This window comes from Marmota monax, unplaced genomic scaffold (assembly GCF_021218885.2).
Source record: "Marmota monax isolate L192 unplaced genomic scaffold, Marmota_monax_Labrador192_F-V1.1 WCK01_AAM20220418_F8-fsc00217, whole genome shotgun sequence".
NCBI lineage: Eukaryota > Metazoa > Chordata > Mammalia > Rodentia > Sciuridae > Marmota > Marmota monax.
This window is the reverse complement of record NW_026692031.1, coordinates 460,229-479,247: the sequence shown is the minus strand read 5'-3', so window position 1 is coordinate 479,247 and position 19,019 is coordinate 460,229. Positions and strand designations below refer to the sequence as shown.

The 19,019-nt window shown below is 42.6% G+C and overlaps 1 long non-coding RNA gene across 1 annotated transcript; it reads right to left on the bottom strand.

The window, feature by feature from the left end:
* Nucleotides 1-2,498: 2,498 nt before the first annotated feature.
* Nucleotides 2,499-14,949, bottom strand: LOC124098939 (uncharacterized). Its single transcript, XR_006853749.1, has 2 exons — nucleotides 14,646-14,949; nucleotides 2,499-2,781 (listed from the first exon to the last, which is right to left on the bottom strand). It is a non-coding gene; the product is annotated as an uncharacterized LOC124098939 (long non-coding RNA).
* Between the last annotated feature and the right edge of the window lie 4,070 nt (nucleotides 14,950-19,019).

Below are 19,019 nucleotides of genomic sequence, written 5' to 3'. Positions count from 1 at the left end.
TCTGCTGATCTCAACCTCCTCCTTCCCAATGAGAATGGGAAAACAGAGTTGGACAGACCCAAATGGAGACTGCAAGGCTAACCAACAGCATTGTGCTGTGGTTTGGATGTGAGGTGTCCCCCGGAAGCTTACCTGTGAGATAATTCAAGAAGGTTCAGAGGAGAAATGACTGGATTGCAAGAGTCTTAACCCAGTCAGTGATTCAATCCCCTGATAGGGATGAACTGAGTGGTAACTGAAGTGGTAGAGTGTGGCTGGAGGAGTGGGCATTGGGGTGTGATTTTGGTGTATATATTTGTAACTGGAGAGTGGAGTCTCCCCGCCCCCCCTTCTTGATCACCAGGATGTGAGCTGCTTCCCTTCCCCACACATTCTGCCATGATGTTCTGTCTCATCTCAAGCCCTGAGAAATGGAGCCGGCCTTCTATGGACTAAGACCTCTGAAACCGTGAGCCCTCCAATAAACTCTTCCTCCTCCATAATGGTGCTAGTTGGGTCCTCTACTCACAACAGTGAAAAAGCTGACTAAAACCCATTGGTATTTTTCCAAACCCTAAATAGCATAAATTTAGACCAATAAAATTGACCCAAGAGCTATATAAACCCCCAGACCAGCGCACTTAAGGGGCAACCTTTATAAGACTCCCTCCCACCCTATGAGAGAGCTGTCTCTTTTCTTCTACGTGAAGAAGCCCTACTCTTTTGCACTCACTCTTCTTTGTCTGTGGAACCCAGACAGAAGAAATTGGCAGTGGGCTCCTGGGGTCTGCTGCAACACGGGGGTGGGGGGCATAACCTGCCATTAAGAGTACAACACCCCACTCAACAGCACTGGAGAAGAATTGGGCTTTGCCGGCTGCAACCCTCACAGCGGACACGATCAGCATCCCCTGCCTGGATCACCTGCTGACACTATGACAGGCTTTCTCAGCTGCAGATGCCTGCATCTTACACAGACCCCAGCCCCCAGCCGAAGCAGAGAATTAGTTTCATCTCAAACTCCAGTTTCACTATTACATCTAGAATTGTTTTCTCAATTTTATTTTCAGAATGATCACTGAAAATGTATAGACATACGCCTGTAATCCCCGTGACCTGGGAGGCTCAGGTAGAAGGATCATGAGTTCAAAGCCAGCCTCAGCAATTTAGTGAGGCACTTAGCAACTCAGCAAGACCCGGTCTCTAAATAAAATACAAAATACAAAAAGGCTGGGGATGTGGCTCAGTGGTTGAGGGCCCCTGGGTTCAATTATATATATATATATATATATATATATATATATATATATAAAAGGTCTGTATATTAATCTTTCACTCTGTAACCTTGATCAACTCATTTTTTACTTCTAATAGTTTTTAGTAGGTTGATTAGGATTTTGCATATATGTATAAGCTATGTCATTTGTGAATAGACATAATTTATTTCTTTTCTAATCTGAATATTCCTCCTCCCCTTCCTCTTTCTTGGTTTCTTTTTCCTCTAATTGCTTCCAGTGCAATGTTAAATAAAAGCAGTTGGGGGGCAGGCATCCTTATCTTGTTCCTGATCTTAGGGAGAAATCATTCCTTCTTAGGTATGACATTAGCTATAGACTTTTTATAGATGCCCATTATTTGGCTCTCTTCTATTCCTAGTTGGTTAAGAAGTTTTACCACAAAGGCGCGATGGATTCTGTGAAAAGCCTTCTGTGTGTCTGCTGTCCTTTGTTCTGTTTGCATAGTTTATTGTAACGATTGTGCCTTCCTAATAACACTATCTTCCTCTGTTTGCTACTACTTGTCTGTGGGGATTTGCAGGAAACCTTTTGTAACAATATATTTTGGTAAAGAGCTAAACAAGGAACAAGTTAAAGAGGCTGAACTCTAGTTTAAAAGTGTACTCAGGGGGTGGGGACCGAGAAGAAGAGACAGAAACATAGGAAGCTGATGGTGTCCACTGCTAACAATGAAGGGAAAGCAGTTGGCATCCACCCAGATTCAAATAAATATCATAGACTTTAACAAAAAGTCTCTTCACAAAGTCATCTGTTGTTAAACAAAGGCATCATTAAAATAACTTTTGCAAAATTATAATTAAATATGATACTTTATCAAGAATGATAACAAGTGCTCAAAGCTCATCACTTTCTAGTTACTTTAGTACATTTTACTGTTGCCTGTGTTCTTGAAATTATTTATGTCTGTTGTATCTGTGTAGTATAAATCCTATAGACTGGTGTGATACTACAGATCTCTTCCCAACTCCATATTCAGTGATGTTAGGTTTATTTCTGGAGCCATGGTAACTACGTATTTCACCATAGAAATTGACAAGTACCACAATAAAATTTTTGGAAGAGCATTTACTAGCACTAGTGTATTTAGCCCAAGATAATAAAAGAGAAAGGCAGGTGAGCAACAGGGGGACCTTCATTCAATTTTCCAGACAGGAATACCCAAGAAAAATGTGTGGCTCTTGCCTACTGTTTTTCCCTGGGATGAATTTAGAACCAGATACATCCAATGCAGGAAGGATTTATTGGAGGCAACAGCACTGCAGAAGATAGCCAGCCTGAATGCTCAAAATTATTTATGCAAAGAGTGCCTCTTTGTGGAGAGGGGATTAAATGATTCACAGAAGATTCTTCTATTTCAAAGAGTGTATTCATCTATAAAGAAATGCTTAATTCAAGGCTAGTAGCGATGATAATTGTATTTCTTCAGACTGAGGAATCACAACGTCATTTCTTCAATTTATATTCAAAGCATCCAGGTCATTCAATGAGTCTGTTTGAACTCCTCCTGAAATATAAACAGATATTTGAAATGTAGATAATTGATGTTTGATTTAACTCTTCCCTATTGCTTTAAAAATTACCGAGAGAACTCAAATATATGAATCTGATATAATCTTTTCAGTGATCCTAAGCAAATGTCTTTTATCTAAACCCTCCTCTTGTAAGAGCTACGTAATTCAATCTCCAAGTTGGTGTCCCTTCCTCCTCCCGTCCTTGCCTAGGCTACTCATGTATGTAGCAGAACTAGGAGGAAAGCTGGGTGTAGCAGCACATGACTATAATCCCAGGAGCTGGGGAGGCTGAGGCAGGAGGATTGTTAGTTCAAAGCCAGCCTCAGCAACTTAGTGAGGCTCTAAACAACTTAGCAAAATGCTGTTTCAAAAATAAAGGGCTGGAAAAAACATACATTGGAGAAAAGAAAGCTTCTTTAAGAAATGGTATTGGGAAAACTGGAAATCGATATACAACAGAATAAAATTAAATCCCTATCTCTCACCATGCACAAAGCTCAACTCAAAGTGAATCCAGGACCTAGAAATTAAACCAGAGACACTGTGTATAATGGAAGAAAAAGTAGGCCCAAATCTCCATCATGTTGGATTAGGCTCCAACTTCCTTAATAAGCACAAGAATTAAAATCAAGAATCAATAAATGGAATGAATTCAAACTAAAAAACTTCTTCTCAGCAAAAGACACAAGCAGTGAGGTGAATAGAGAGCCTACATTTTGGGAGCAAATTTTTACCACACGCACATAAGATAGAGCACTAATCTCTAGGATATATAAAGAACTAAAAAATATAAACACCAAAAAAAAAAAATCCAACAAATAACCCAATCAAAAAATGGGCCAAGGAACAGAACAAACACTTATCAGAAGATGATATACAATCAATCAACAAATATATGAAAAAAATGTTCAACATCTCTAGCAATTAGAGAAATGCAAATCAAAACTACTAAGATTTCATCTCACTCCAGTCAGAATGGCAGCTATCAAGAATACAAACAACATTAAGTGTTGGTGAAGATGTGGGGGGAAAGGCACACTCATACACTGCTGGTGGGACTGCAAATGGGTGCAGCCAATCTGGAAAGCAGTATGGAGATTCCTTGGAAAACTGGGAATGGAACCACCATTTGACCCATCTATCCCACTCCTGGATCTATACCCAAAGGACTTAAAAACAGCATACTACAGAGACACAGCCACATCAATGTTCATAGCAGCACAATTCACAATAGCTAAATTGTGGAACCAACCCAGATGCCCTTTAGTAGATGAATGGTAAAAGAAAATTACACACACACACACACACAATCAAATATTGTTCAGCATTAAAAGAGAATAAAATCATGGCATTTACATGTAAATGGATGGAGTTGGAGAATATAATGCTGAGTAAAGTTAGCCAATCCCAAAACACCAAATGCCAAATGTTTTCTATGATATAAGGAGGCTGATTCATAATGGGTTGCCGGTGGAGCATGGGAGGGTTAGACAAACTCCAGATAGGGAAAAGGGGTGGGATGGGAAGGGAGGGGGCATGGGGGCAGGAAAGATGGTGGAATGAGATGGACATCATTACCCTAAGTACATGTATGAAGACATGAATGCTGTGAATATACTTTGTGTACAACCAGTAATATGAAAAATTGTGCTCTATATGTGAAATATGAATTGTAATATATTCTGCTGTCATATATAACAAATTAGAATTTTAAAAAAATAAAAATAAGTAAAGGGTTGGGGATGTGGCCCAGTGGTTGAACACTTCCAGTTCAATTGCTGGTACCCCCACCCCCCAAAAAAAAGGAACATAGGAGGAATATTAAGGCATCTGAGCAAAAATTCTCCCCTTCATCCCTTCATTTTAATCCATCATCTTTGTTGAACAATGATATCATGTTCAAAGCTTAATCTTGAACATTGTGCCACTATTAATTTTCATTTCAGTAGAAAAATATCATCTCTGTGTACAACTATAGAAAGTATTTGGAGACTCCAAATTAAATCATCCCTTGATGTGAAGTGGCCACATCTCTTAGTGGTGTTCACAGGCATCCAGTTGTGCTAGGACAGCCATTAAAACATTCAGGGGGCTTCCTCTTCCATGAGTGTGATGCCTGAAGACATATGAAACCTTTTTCCCATTTCAAATATGAGAATGCTGAATAGAACTGAGCAAAAATAAAAGTGTTTAAATGTACACTTTATCTCACAGGAAAGAAAATGTCAGAAACAAAGATTGAAAGGAGATCTGGAGCGTTTCCATGCAAGGTCTGGCTATAGCATCTTGCGGGGAAAAAAATTGTATCAGATCAAGTTAGAGTTCAAACAGTCAAAGACAAGAAATGAGGCTTTGGGCCCAAAGCTTAGATCTTGGCATAAATTGGGGATTTTGAGAAGTTTAGACTCTCTGTTAAGACAGAGTAAAAAAGAATCATACCACTGGCCAAGGTAATGACCAAGAGGCTTCTTCCAATCACTATCTGGATAGAAAGATATCTTTCATTAGGCATTAGAACATCAACCCAGAGCCACATGGAGAGGAGTTTATGCTACACTCAGGCCAGGAGACTCCACGTGGGCAAACACTCACAACTCTGTCCTGGGACAAGAACTGGCCTCAGGAAACGAGCATGCAGCTCCTCTGGAGGATCAGCTCCATATCACGTGAAATGTGGGGTTTCTGTGGAAAAAAAAACAAGCAATCCCCACCAAAGGAGAGTTGTCTGCTTGGTTTTTGGATCTACAACGTAAAAACTAACGGAAAAAATGTTACCAAGTAAAACACAAAAGGAACCTTTCACTTAGAGAAGACAACTTCATGTGCTGAACTTACAGTATGTTAGAATCTGAATAGGTAGAGAAATGCTGAAGAAGGAAACGCAAAGAACCCAGTAGAACAACAGGCAAAGGTGTGCAGTACTTGAGTAGTTGCCCACCCAAGGGTCCTTCTATGCTTCTGTCTTTCTACTTTGAATCCGATTTGGCTATGGGTAGCAATGAACCTGACCCTGTCCTTTTCTAGACTTTCTGAGGCCTAAGGGTATCACGTGGCACAGGTCTGGCTAATGAGACACAAAAAGAAATCTGCTAAAGGGGCTTAAAAGAGAGCCATTTATTTCCAGATAGAAAGGTGGTGGAACCTACTCATGTCATTCCGGAGGCTGAGGCAGGAGGATCACATGTTTGGAGCCAACTTGGGTCACTTAGTGAGACCCACCTCAAAATTATATATATATATATATATATATATATGGCTAAGGATGTGGAGCACCCCTGGGTTCAATACCTAGTACTTTAAAAAATGAAACAAAACATAAACAAACACGTGGAGACTTCCCTCTCTGCTTCCTGATCACCATGTGAGCTGGTTCCCTCCGCCACACCCTCCCGCCATGATGCTCTGCCTCACCTTGAGCCTCAAGGAATGGGGCCAGCCTTCTATGGACTAAGACCTCTGAAACAATGAGCCCTCAAATGATTTTTTTCTCCTCTACAATTGTTCTGGTTGGGTCTTTAAGTCACAGCAGCAAAAATGTTGACTAAAACAATAACCCAGGCCTGGGATCCCCCAACCCCAGCCTCGTAACCCAGGGCAGCCTGGACAGACTAACTTCTTCTCCGAACTGAGTGGGAGTCCCACGCATCAGTCAGGTGAACCAACCAGGAGGCCACCCTTAAGAAGGCTAGTGGAAGTTCTCACACAGAAAGGCGATGGTAAAATGAGGAACCTGGAGGATCAGAAAGGAAGAAAGACCAGGAGAAAATCGGCACATAAAAGAGAGTCGACTCCTCTTCAGTGTTATAAATCGTATTGATGATGGAAACAGAATTATAATACCATTTGATAGTCTAGACCATCCAACTTAGATGGGAAAACAAGGGGACTTGAAAGAAGGTGAGGTGTGCACACTCACTGGAGGTGCAAAATCACGTCTATTTACGTAATATTCATCTCATGCTTAATATAGAAGGTTTAAAGTCAGTGGAAGAAAAATGACATCTCACGTTCACATTTTTAAAGACACAAGGGGTTATATGAATATCAGATTGAATTTCTAGAGATGTAGAGGAAAATTATATAACAATACCCACCAAATACATTAGTCAGTCATGTCTCACTGTGACCGAAACACCCGATGAGAACAACTTAGAGGAGAAAAGGTTTATTTGGGACCATGGTTTCAAAGTTCAGTTCACGGTCAGCAGAACCCAAGGCAGAAACATTATGGTGGAGAGGAGATATTTTCAGCCTATGGCAGCCAGAAAGCAGAGAGAGACAGTGAGAGAGTGTAACAGGAAGGGACCAGGGACAGATATAGTCCCCAAGGGCATGCGCCCAGTGACCTATTCCTCCAGCCATGCCTCCTTTGCCTACAGTTACCACCACTAAGCTATTAATGGATTGATTAATTAATTAAATGATGGATTCAGAGCTCCCATGATCCAATCATTGTCTAAAAGTCCCACTTCAGAATCTTGCTGTAACAAGAACATGCTTTCAAATTGTGAGCTTTTAGGGGTGGGGCTCATTACAGATCCAAAGTATACCACCAAACAATATGGCCTCAAAATGTATGATGCAAAAACCAATGGAACTGAAGATGAAAGAAACAAGTAAAAACCTTGCACTTGGAGACTTCCGCATTTCCTTCTTACCAACAGCTGATGGCACTTCTAGAGAAAACAACCAGGAAGAATATAGAATGATATCAGCCATAGGATCTGATTGACACATACAGACTACTCACCCGACTACAGCAGAATGCATGCTTTTCTGATTTTCAGATGTCTATAGACCATTCACCAAGACCACATCCTGAACTACAAAACAAGTCTCAACAAATCCAAAATAATTATAATCATACAGAGTATTTCCTCTTCCTATAATGGAATCAAAGTAGAAATTTAAAAAAAAAAGAAAGAAAACAGGAAAAATCTCTAAATGCATGGAAATTAAATGACACACTTCTACGTAAGCCATAGGTCAAAGAGGAGTCTCCAGGCAATAAAAAGTGAACGAAAATGAAAATAAAACATTTCACAACAGGTTGGATGGAATCACATGGTGCCAAGAGAGAAATGTAAAATGCTAAAAGTTTACGTTAGAAATCAATAACCAAGTTCCTTAGTGAAGACTCCAGACAAAGAAAAACAAATCCAAAGCCAACAGAATAAAATATTAGAAAGGAGTAGAAACCAAATTCAAAAGTAGGAAAACACTAGGAATAAAAATTAGTTCTTGGAAAAGATTTGATAAAATTGACAACTTCTTGCAAGACTGATAAAATAGATGAGAGAAGTTTAGAAGTTGCTAATATCAGGATTGGGAATAGCGCCATACAAACTGTGGGCTTCGGACGAGAATGACTATGTAAAAAAACAAAACAAAACAAAACCCCCTGATAACTACATGTATAATATTGGCAACTTATGTGAAAGGACCTTGAAAAGTACAAAGCACTACAGCTCACTGAGTACAAAGAAGATAATCTGATAAGCTTTATCATTTCAGAGGAAGTTGATCATTTAAAATCTCCTGGAAAAAGAGTCTCCAGCACTAGTTGTTTTTTTTCTGGAGAACATTCAACCAAACATTGCATAAGCCCATTCTATACAACATGTTCCAGAAAATAGAAGAGGAAATAGTTCTCACTTTATTCCACGAAGACAGTATTGCCCTGATACCAAAACTAAACAAAGACAGTTCAAGGAAAGAGAAAACTACAGAGCTCTATCCCTCATAAACAGACAAAAAATTCTCAAGTACCAGCAGGCAGAGCTCATCTGAGATTTATTCCAGATACGCCAGTCTGGCTCAATATTTGAAAAGCAATCAGTGCAATCCACCATGTGAACAAGCTAAAGAAGAAAAATCATAGGACTATGTCAATTGATGTTGGAAAATATTTTTACCTAATTCAACAACCAATTATGATAAAAATTCTTAGGAAACTAGGAATAAAGGGAAACTTCCTCAACTTGATAGAGACATGAGCAAAAACCCTAACACTAATATTGTATTTACTGGTAAAAAGCTGACTACTTTTCCCTAAGACAGAGCAGAGCAAGAATGTCGTATCCCATCCCTTCTATTCAGTATGATAATTATGAAGTTCTAGGCAACAAAATAAGTCTGGAAAGCTGTTCTAATGGCAGGTGTATGATGGCCTGTGCAGAAATTCTTTCCCTAACCCACCCCCCTGAAAAAAAAAGAAGAGGAAAAAAAAACAACTAGAAAGAATAAATACATTCAAAAGTTTGCAATTGGTGTCTTCCCTTCTTTTTTTTCTTAATCAGTTTCCCTAAGTGTATGTACTTTGTTGATCTTTCCAACACACATTTTTGTTGTTTGATTTTCTGTCATGATCTTTCGTTTCTTTCCTTGATTTTTGCCTTGATTTTTATTATTTCCTTCCTTCTCTTTACTCTTGTTTTAATTCACTCTTCTTTTTAGAGCTTCTTGATGAGAAAGCTTAAGTAATCCTTTTTTTAGAACCTTTTTCTTTTCAAATACAGGAGTTTAAACATATTCATTTTTATTTCTCTAAGATGTCTTTTTTCTGCATCCTCTAAGTTTTGAAAAGTTGGGCTTTCCTTTTCAGTTTGAGACATTTTTAATTTTGTGGGTGATTTCTTTGATTTATGAATATTAAGAAGCTTGTGGTTTGGTTTCCAAATATGTGATAAATTTCCATATTTATTTATCTAGTTGATTGCTAATTTATACTGTTTTAGTCATAGAACACACTTTGTATTACTTTAACCTTTTAAAATTTATGGGCACTTGTATAATACACTAACAAACAATTATCTCCCAAAGGATGTTCATGTCCCAATCCTTGGGACCTATAAATAGCATACTGTATGTGCCATGATTTGATAAGGGTCCCCCAAAGACCTACATGCTGAAGACTTGGTGGCCCATCCATGGCACTACTGGGAAATACTTAGGAGGTGGGTCCTAGTGGGCGGAAGTGGAGGTCACTAGGGACATGTCCTTGAAGGGGATACTAGACTCCCACCTCCTCCCTCTATTTGCTTTCTGGCCTCCATGAGGTGAACAGTCTCCTTTTCCAGAAGCTTCTGCTGTGATATACTGTGTACAGGCCCAAAGTAACAGGGCCAAGCGACTGTGGACTGGAATCACAAACCAAAATAAACCTTTTCTCTCTTTAAGTTCATTTATCTTAGGTATTTGTCACAGCAACAGAAAACTGACTTACATAATATGCTCTTCACAGATGTGATTACATGAAGGATCTTGGGATTATTCTGGAAAATGCAGTATGGATGTTCTTCTAAGAGAATGGCAGAGGGAGAAGAGAAGGTGATATAAAGTTGAAGGCCAGCCAGTGTAACCAGAAGCCAAGGAAGGCTGCCCGCCACCAGATGCTGGAAATTGCAAGGAATGTTCTTTCATCGAACAGTTGACTGTGGGTATCTGAAGCCATGGAATGTGAAGTCAAGGATAGAAGGGTACTTCTTTATGTCAATTAGTTCCAGTGGTTGATAGTATCGTTCAGGTCTTCTATACCCTTCCTGACTTTCTGAATATTGTTTTATCGATTACTGAGAAAGCCTTCAATTACAATTGTCCAAATGTCTCTTTCTCCTCTTGGTTTTATCAGTTCTTACTTACTGTGTTTTGAGAGCCTGCTGTTGGGTGCACTTACACCCACTACATCTTTCTGATATATTTACCCTTTTATTATTATGAAATGGCCCTCTCTTCTTTGGCGATATTTCTTTGTTCAAAATCTATTTGTCTGATATTAGCAGAGCCAACATAGTTCTTTTTCGCTTCTCTCTGCCAGGTAGATATCATACCATCCTTTTATTATCAACCTGCTTGTTTCTATGCAACCAAATGTGTCTCTTACAGATGACCTAGAAGACACAACCTGTCATGCACACTCTGCCAAGGGTCTTCTGAGAAAGAAAAAGAGAGAAAAAAGTCTTACGCCCAATTGTTTCTCTTATAGACATTTCCTTGATTTTCACATATCTTCTGCTCCATGCTGCAATTCATTTGGTTTCCCCACATCCAGCATTTCTTTCCTGCTTAGTTTCTCCAAAGAACAACACTCTTGACTCATCCCTGGAAGTAGGAGGAGGAGAATTTGGAGGAATCACATGCCTGACTGAGGAGGGTGGTGAGGCGCCCTAGGAGGCTGACTGCTCAGAATACAGACACGATCCCGTCAGCGCAGCCCCCCTGTATGTGGTGCATCCAATTCCTGAGTGCGTCTTGACTCTGCAGGGATGAGCACTCTCCTCCCAAGAAAACCACTCTCTATAGGCACCATGGGTCAGAAACTGTCGCCCCTTCTAGATCAGTCATCATCATCATCTGGATGTGAGGTGTCCCCCATGATTGGATTATGACGGCCTTGATCCAATCAGTGAATTAATCCCCTAATAGAGATTAACTGGGTGGTTCCTGAAGGCAGGTAGGGTGTGGCTGGAGGAGGCGGGGCGTGCTTTTGGGGTACATATTTTGTATCTGGCCAGTGGAGATCTCTCTCTCTCTCTCTCTCTCTCTCTCCTGCTGATCATCATGTGAGCCACTTCCCTCCGCTACACTCCTCCGCCATGATGTTCTGCCTCCTCTTGAGCCCAGAGGAATGGAGCCAGCTGTCTATGGATTGAGGTCTCTGGAGCCATGGGCCCCAAGTAAACAGTCCCTCCTCTAAAATCATTGTGGTCAGATGTTGTGGTCACAGCAGCAGGAAATCTGACTAAAACAGTTCTCTGGACGAACAGAGCCAGCAGTCTATACAGGTAGGTCTGGTTATAAAAAGGGGATGTATTCAATTGGCTTCAACGACTGGAATCTGGATAGTCCTACAGTGGACGTTAGCAGGCTGGAGAGCTGCGTCGTCCCACAAGCTGCAGCCTCAGAAGGAGAGAGACCGATGATGCAGCCCCAGTCCAGGGTCAAAGGCCTGGAACCCCCCGGACAGTCACCCGTCAGAAGTCACCTTGGAAGGGTGAAGGAGCTGGAGTGTGATGACCTTGGGGATGACCTTGGGGGACCCTGGCAGAATCAAAGCACCTTCTCAGGAAGAACAGAGCTCGGATCTGCATCACCTTTCCTGTTCTTCCAGCTTCTTCTTCCATCCAGGCCCCTGACCTATGGGACCGTGGACAGTGCTGCCCACATTTAAGGTGGGTTTCCCCTCAGTCTGCCATCCCACCTGCCAATCATTCCCAGAAACGTCCTCACGGACCCAGCCAGGAGCCTTTTACTCTTCAATCAAGTTGACGATTCAGATTAACCACCACACATGGTATCATCTGATGTCTGTCTTCAAAAAAACCTGTTAGAAGTCTTGGTTTTCTATTATCTCGTGCACCTCACTTCCACCCATGGTCCGAATGCCTTCTCAGCACTGACTACCACGTCTGCATTTCTTCATTCAGCAAGAAAGGAGAGGAAAGGAGGAGGGGCACACCCCACACTCTGCTTTTAGCGACTTTCTGTGTCATGCACAAGGCTCTGCTCACTTCTTGAGGCCCTACTCACACAGCTACGCTAACGGTGGAGGCTGAGAATCATCACGTGTCCACAGGGACTCTGGGAGTCTACAGCCAAAGGAAAAAGGAAGACAGGAATTGGTGGACTTTTCTCAGTCTATCACACTATTGACCTAAATTAAAATAAATAAATAAATAGAAATAGATTCTCCAAAAACTAATGTTTATTTGGAAATCTTTTTGCAGTGAATGAAGCAGAGATTCACACACACCCTAGGAAACCATGAGTGTATTCAAGAGGCTGAGGCAAGGGGAAGTTTTGTTTTCGTTTGGTTCTGTTTTACTTTGCTTTGTTTTTCATGGTATCAGGGATCTAACCCAGCTACACTTTATCCCTGAGCTAAATCCCCAGCTCAGTTTATTTTTACTTTCAGACATGATCTTGCTAAGTTGCCCAGGCTGGCCTCTAATTTATGATCCTCCTGCTTCAGCCTCCTGAGTAGCTGGGAGGGATTACAGGTGTGCACCTCGATACCCGGTGACAAGGGGAAGATTTTTTAAAGAAAAGGATGATGCTTGGATTGCTGAGGCAGAAGTATCTTGAGTTCAAAGCTAGATTGGGCAACATAAGGAGACCCTAGCCAAATAAAAAATATAGAAATAGGATGATTGCATCAGATATTTTGCAATAATAAGGTTGGGCCATGATGACCAATAGCAAGAGTAGCCTCCGTCCAGGGTTGAGCAGATATTGCCTGGCAGCTGTCTTCATACAAGTGCTCTTTGTATAAGGTCGCAGTGGGCTCTGTGCAAGGTGGTGCTCTCACAGTCCTTTGTGGTAGTAACTAAAAGGTAGCCATGAGTAAAACATCCTTCCTTTGTAATCTCTCCGACTTAGTTGTTTTTGGTTATTGTTGTTAAAGTTGACATAACCGATTACATTTTGATTCTGACAACTTCTGCTACACTCAAGATGATGATTTTATTTCTAAAAGCATGAAATAAGCATATAGAAAAGAATAGCTATTCAACTCTGCATGCTGGGCCACACAGGTGAGTAGCACCTGGGCAGCGCTGACGCTGATTAGGGACTTTGTATTTGTTGGAAAAGTGAATGAATGTGAATGAGCTGCCCACTGAGCAGAGGGCGGTTTTCTGTGTTTACTATGGACCATGGTAGATGATAAAATCCATTTTTTTTTCTTTCTTTGAGTTTATCTTCCAAGAGAAAATATCAGCCCACCTCTGGTGGTCTATGCCAGCTCTGTGACTCTCTGTGTGTCTCTGTTGCATTTGGTCTTCAAATTCCAGATGCACTAATCAGAGCCAAGTAAAAAGACTGGAGAGATGAAAGAGAAAAGTCAAGGAATAGCGAGAAGTCTTTGTTTGGCTTACATGAGCCCACAGAGGCTCTCCCAGCACAGAGCGATGGAGACAGAACAATCCCAAGCTTATTAGCCATCGTCACGGTGAACTTGAAGCAGAAGGCATGATTAAATGGCTGGCATTTTTCAAAGAAGCAGAGACAGCACTGTTTAAAAAGTGGACATCTGTGAGCTAAAATGTTTCTGCAACTCAGCAGCAGAGCACTCTGCAGTGGGGAACGAGATAGGAAAGTTCCTTCTACAAAAAGCAGACAAGGTGCATCTAGGGGAGGGCTCATGAGCTAAGATAAAGATGTGAGAAGAACCTAGTAAGTTCCATCAACAATGTCAAAACCTTACTCCTTAAAGGTAAGAGGAGATACTGGGGTAGGGAAAATAGGGAACAGAAAGAAATCTTCTTTATCTAATCCATGGAGATGTACAGTAAGATTTGCACACATCTGTGCGACTTTTCTTTACATTTGCCGTAAGATCAAAATAAAGGTCCTTTATTCCCCTGAAGATATCTATTCAACAGGAATGTCCTGAGGACCTCCCACTCTAGTTGAGGTAATAAGAGGTCACTAGGAAGGGGGCGCATAGACAATGTCAGGTAGCACTGACGGCTAGGAAGACATTGACTGGGCAGTGGGAAGACAGGAATTAGTGAGACGGGCTGCGTTTGAGATGGGGTGGTCAGGGGAGGCACCTCTGGGGAAATGAGCCTTCAACAGACACTGGAGCATGAGAAGAAGCTGGTCAGGTGGACAGGTGGGTATAACAGGATGAGTGAGTCCCAAAGTCCTGAGGCTGAGAAGCTTAGCATGTCGGGTGTTGTAAAGGTCCTAGGGCTGACTCCAGTGTTTGGGGGACTGTAGCCCCATATGACACTGGTGAAGGAGGCCAGGGTTCCATCAGGACAGTCCGTTGCCATAGGAAGGGATTTCAGTTGTAGGTGTGGTGCAATGGAAGTTGCTGGAAGGTTTTAGGTGGGGAAGCAACGTCAACACTTACATGCCGATCACTGTGGCGACCCAGTGCAGAATGACCTGCATGAGGCCACAGCGGAGATGCACTAAGGGCTGACACAGAGTTGAGGCCAGAGACGATGACGACCTTGAGGAGGAGCCAGGTGGGCTTGTTTGTACACTCATCTTTGTTTCACCATGAACAAGGACAACGCAGAGGAGGAAAAGTCTATTTGGGCTCATGGTTTTGAGGTTTAATCCACGGTGGGCCGACTCCCTTGCTCTAGGCCCAAGGTGAGGCAGAACATCAGGGTGGAAGGGCTTGGTGAAGGAGTGCTGCTCAGTTCATGGCCACCTGGAAGAGGGAGAGCGAAAGGGGCCACAGGAAACATGAGCCCCTCCAGGGCACGTCTCCAGTGACCCACCTCCTCTAGCCACACCCCACCCGCCCACGGTCACCACCCAGTCAGTCCATTCAAACTAGGACGGACTGATTAGACCACAGCTGTCCTACTGCAATCATGTACCCCCAAATATCCCCACGTCAACACAGAAGCTCTGGGGGGACATCTCATCTCCAAGCCATAACAAGCCGTAAGATGAAACGATGCAGAAAGAATCAAGACAGATATCGAAGTGAATCCAAGAGGATTTGATGGTAGAGATGAGAAATTTTGTCCTAGAACTATCCATCATATACCAGACTCATTATCCTGTTTGATACTTGAATACAACTATGTGAATCCCAATCGAGAAAGGAGTGGGGAGAGAACCTCACGGGCAACAGTCTCCCGTGTTAGTGGAGAGTGGGCGTTACCACTGTAGGATCGCATCTCTTCCTAGTCAGATTTGTCATGGGGCTGGGGCTGTAGCTCAGTGACAGAGGGCTTGCCTAGCATGTGTGAGGCACTGGGTGGGATTCTCAGCACCACATAGAAATAAAATAAAGGTCCATCCACAACTAAAAGAAAAGAGAAAACTTTAAAAAGTTATTGTAATTTATCATGATTTGGTAAACCTACTACAAAAAATAACAACCTCAAGTGAGAAGTATTGTTACTAGATGCAGGATTCTAGATATTCTTTAATGAATGTGTGTGTACTTGTGTTCGTGTGTGTATGTTTGTAAGTGGGGCATATGTGTGCATCTGTATGTTTGTATGCACATATGTGTCTCTGTGTGTTTGGAAAGGTATGTGTATGTATGTATTTGTGTGTGTATGCGGGTGTGGTGTGTGTGTGCGTGTCTGCAGGTGTGTCTGTGCCTGCATGTTCTTGTTTGTGTGTGTGTGTGTACAACACTTGGAGTCCTCCAGAATATGAAGCCTATAGCAGGGATTCCTCCTGCTGGTTCTGAAGGCCTCTCTGGTCGTACCTCCCAAAAGAGCACGGGAAGGCAGACTATCCTTCTTGCATTCTGACGCTTCTACCCCTCAAGTGGCAAAGAGGTAGTGTAATGAAGCTTGTCTCCCTTGACCAGACTTTAGAGGGGTTTCTTCAGTGCTGACTAGGTCTTGACCTTGGTCATGTCCTACGAGAGCCTGATGAACGTCACGATGGCTATTTAACCAGTACCCATTGTCATCAGCATCTGCTCTCCCTTGTTATCCCATCCAACTCCTCACCTCCCACCCCCGACCCCTCCCCACAAGGTGATGTCTGGTCACTGGGCCCGTCTTTGTCAAGAATCCCGCTTGACGCTTCTGCTCAGGAATTTTCCATCCAGTGACCCCCGCCCTGCTCCTTGGCTGTAGATTCTCACTTTTCCTTATTGTACTTGGAGTGGAGCCCAGCTCTGTGCTGAGGTCTTTCCCCCCCATTGCAACATTGAGTAATATCTATTTTACCACTTTCTAGTTCTTTGACAAACATGCACTAGGAATCCTGAAAAAATGAGAACAGCCAATCACAAGTATTTATTGAACACCTACTCTTTGTTTACCACCGTCCTTGGACTGGAGGGGACACATATATAAGCAGTTTATGATATAACTGGAGACAAGTGACTTTTAAAGGGACAGGTGAAAGTCAGAGTCTATGTAATGGTGGCACCTAATCCATACACAACATGAAACTGGCAGCCAAGAAAGGACTGAATTGTGCGGAATAGAGAAAAATCTAGTTGTATGTCTTAAATGCTCAATGCAAAGGCATAAAGAAAGGAAGAATTCTGCACACTCTGAGAATCTTGGCTGCCCCGAAGGAGGGAGAGTATGTGGAATATGTGGAAAAAGAAAATGAGTCGAGAGAGACGTCCCTAACCGTGAAAGGATATAGGGCAGGAAGTGGCCTTTTTTATCAAAGAAAGGGAAAAGGTTATTAATAGAAATATGAAAACAATCAGTAAGAAGGTTGTTTATCTTACAATGTCCTTACCAAATAGACACTCAGGGCATGAAGCCACGTAGCCTTACAACCTCATCCATTTAAATCCAAACCTCCAGAGAAGGAGGAATTCTAGAATCCTGTTACTTTGCCAGGGGAGTTTATCGGGTACAGATGGCAGAGAATGCTGTCCTACAGGCTGACTTGTTTTTATCTTTGTTCTTCAGGTTGGGGACTGACCCAGGGTCTTTAGCATGCTGAGCACAGCCCACCCCTAAATCTACATCCCAGCTGCCTACTGACCGTGCATGTCATAGGGAAACTCTTCTGGGTTGGATCATTTCACCAGGCCAAGTTCACATGAAGTTCTAACCCCCAGGACCTAAAAATGTGACCTTATGTGTTGAGAAGGTCTTTACAGAGGCACATAATTATAAAGTTATGGGAGGTCATTAGGGTGAGTGCTAACCCAAAATGACTGGTGCTCTTATTAGAAGAAACTTGGACATAGGAACCCTCAGAGGGACAACCATGTAGGGATGCAGAAAGATGGCCATCTATGAGCTAAGGGGAAAGGCTGGAACAGGTTCTCGCCCCAGCCCCCAAAGGAACCAACGAGCGTGACACTTGGATCTCCAACTTCTGGCTTCAGAATGGTAAGATGAGAGATTTCTGCTGTTTAGGCCGTCCAGTCTAAAGCACTTGTAACAGTGACCCTAGCAAACTAAGATTTAGAAACCAGTACTTTCCACTTTTAAAAACCACACTGTGTGCATGCGGAAAAGGCCAGGAATAGTGGAGGTTTGCTGCCCATTATTTTCTGTATTTATCAAAACTATCCTCTAACTCGAATTAAGTTGGTTCTCGTTAGAGGACCTCTGGAAACATTTCAGAAATTGACCGTTCATTCCTCTTTTGTGAAACCCATCACAAAATAGTAAAACGTTTGCCTGGACAATCGGCCAACGTGTGCGTAAGTGACTATGCTGTCCCCGTCATCGTTCCCTCACCTAAGGCAAGAAAAAAGGTGGACGAGGGAGAGAGAGAGCAAAATCAAACACTTTCAACCAGATGCTTGAAACAGCCCCATTCTACGACTGCCCCAACGTGGACACGGTTGGCTGTTGTCTTAGGTACACTCCACGCTACCCTTAGATGCCCCCTGGGAATTCTTACTCAACCCCCAAGACTGGGCGCTCAGATGAGTGCCCTGGATTAACAAATAGTTATATTTTTAGAGCATTTTAAAATATTGTAGTCCCAGAACATAATTCCTGGGGGAATTCTGAAAACTTTGAACTCACAGAAGCAGTGGTTGCCAGGGACTCGGGGGAGGCATGGGGAGGGGGGGTGAGAATGTTGGTCAAAGGGTTTGCAGTTGCCAGTTGGATGAGCAAATTCTGGAGACCTACTGCTCAGTTTCAACACTGTAGTTAAAAAACAGTGTATCTTATAATTGAGCATTGCTAAGAAAAAAAGGAGAGAAAAATTCTTGGGAGGGGGTGAATTTTCTTTTAAAATTTGAGAGCTCTGACCCCTACCCCCCAAGTAGGACACTGCCAATGCTACCAGCCACGTTTCCTGTAGGTAAGGAGCAGGTGGCATCCCAATTTGGGAAGCATGTGTATTGGGGGGGGGGGCAGTAGGGCCTGAGAAGACATTTGACAGAAGATGCAAGAGTTCATGGGGGGCACACAGGAATAAGGACATGAAATGCTCGACTTGAATTCCACTGCTGATTTATTCTGCCACCTAGAACTTAAGCCTTATGGCTTTCTGGAAGCAGAGATGGGATGCGGAGAGTTAAGACTTGCTTATGGCCATCTTTCCCTCAAGCAGCAAGACTCACTGTGCCTCTGCAGGCCAGAACACAGCTCTGTATGGCACAGAAGCAGCACCACGGCGGGTGGACACCACCGCCCCTTTGGCAGTGTGACTGGAAAATCCACCCCGTCATCCCCCTGACTTGCTGCATGAAGCCTCCAAGTCTGAGGGCAAGTTTCGACACTTGCCTGCCATCTAGGACTCATCAGAGACTGACTGGGCCTGAAATCGTCCATTGGGTAATTAGTGGGGCTCCCCAGGAGCATTATGA